Genomic DNA, 858 nt, shown 5'->3' on the forward strand with positions numbered 1-858 from the left:
TGTTTATTATTTTTTCATAGGTTTTAGTGTCAAATTCACATTTTGGATTCTACTTTGAGTTTGTGTGTTTTTGTATAAATTTAGGTATTTTTTGACTGAAATTGAGGAGCTGGAGCAAAAGTCTGATTAAGCGACAGAGGAAGCACTACAGATGCTGTCCAAATCTGACCTCCTTGCACTCGAAAGAGCTTTTCTGGAGTTACAAAAGTCCAAATGAAGCGTTCTCAACAGCTATAGAAAGCTAACATCTAGGGATTTCCAGAAATATATAATAGTCTATACTTTGCTTCAGAATTGAACGCCCAAAACTGGCGTTCAATGCTAGCCTCCTGCCTTGTTCAGGCGTCCAACGCCCACAAGGGAGTAGCCAGCATTCCAACGCCCAAGAAGGACCCCCTAGCCAGCGTTCAATGCCCTAGAGGCCTCCTAGCACGTGGATCTCAATCAAGCTCAGCCCAAATACTCACCAAGTGGGCCCCAAAACTGGATTTTAGTACTAAAAGACTGTTTTATACTTTTTATGTAATCCTTAGTCATTAGTTTAATATTTAAGGGAGAAGATCACATAGCTCTCGATCTCTTCCAGCATATTTCGAATTTTACATTGTATTTTCTATCAGTATGAGCTTCTAAACCTCCTAGGTTGAGGAGAGGAGCTCCACTGAGTTTTATGGATCAATAAAAGGATTACTGTTTCTTTTCAATCCGTGTTTGATTCTCGATTCTAAGATGTATCTTCGTTCTTCATCATTATGAATGCGTTGAACTGGAACGAGGTTATCTCATTCTACATGGGTTTAGAGTGTGTCTTACATCGGACAATGATGAACCACTAGCTTGGTTATACATCTCTTAGAC

Source organism: Arachis ipaensis, chromosome B08 (assembly GCF_000816755.2).
Source record: "Arachis ipaensis cultivar K30076 chromosome B08, Araip1.1, whole genome shotgun sequence".
NCBI classification, from domain to species: domain Eukaryota; kingdom Viridiplantae; phylum Streptophyta; class Magnoliopsida; order Fabales; family Fabaceae; genus Arachis; species Arachis ipaensis.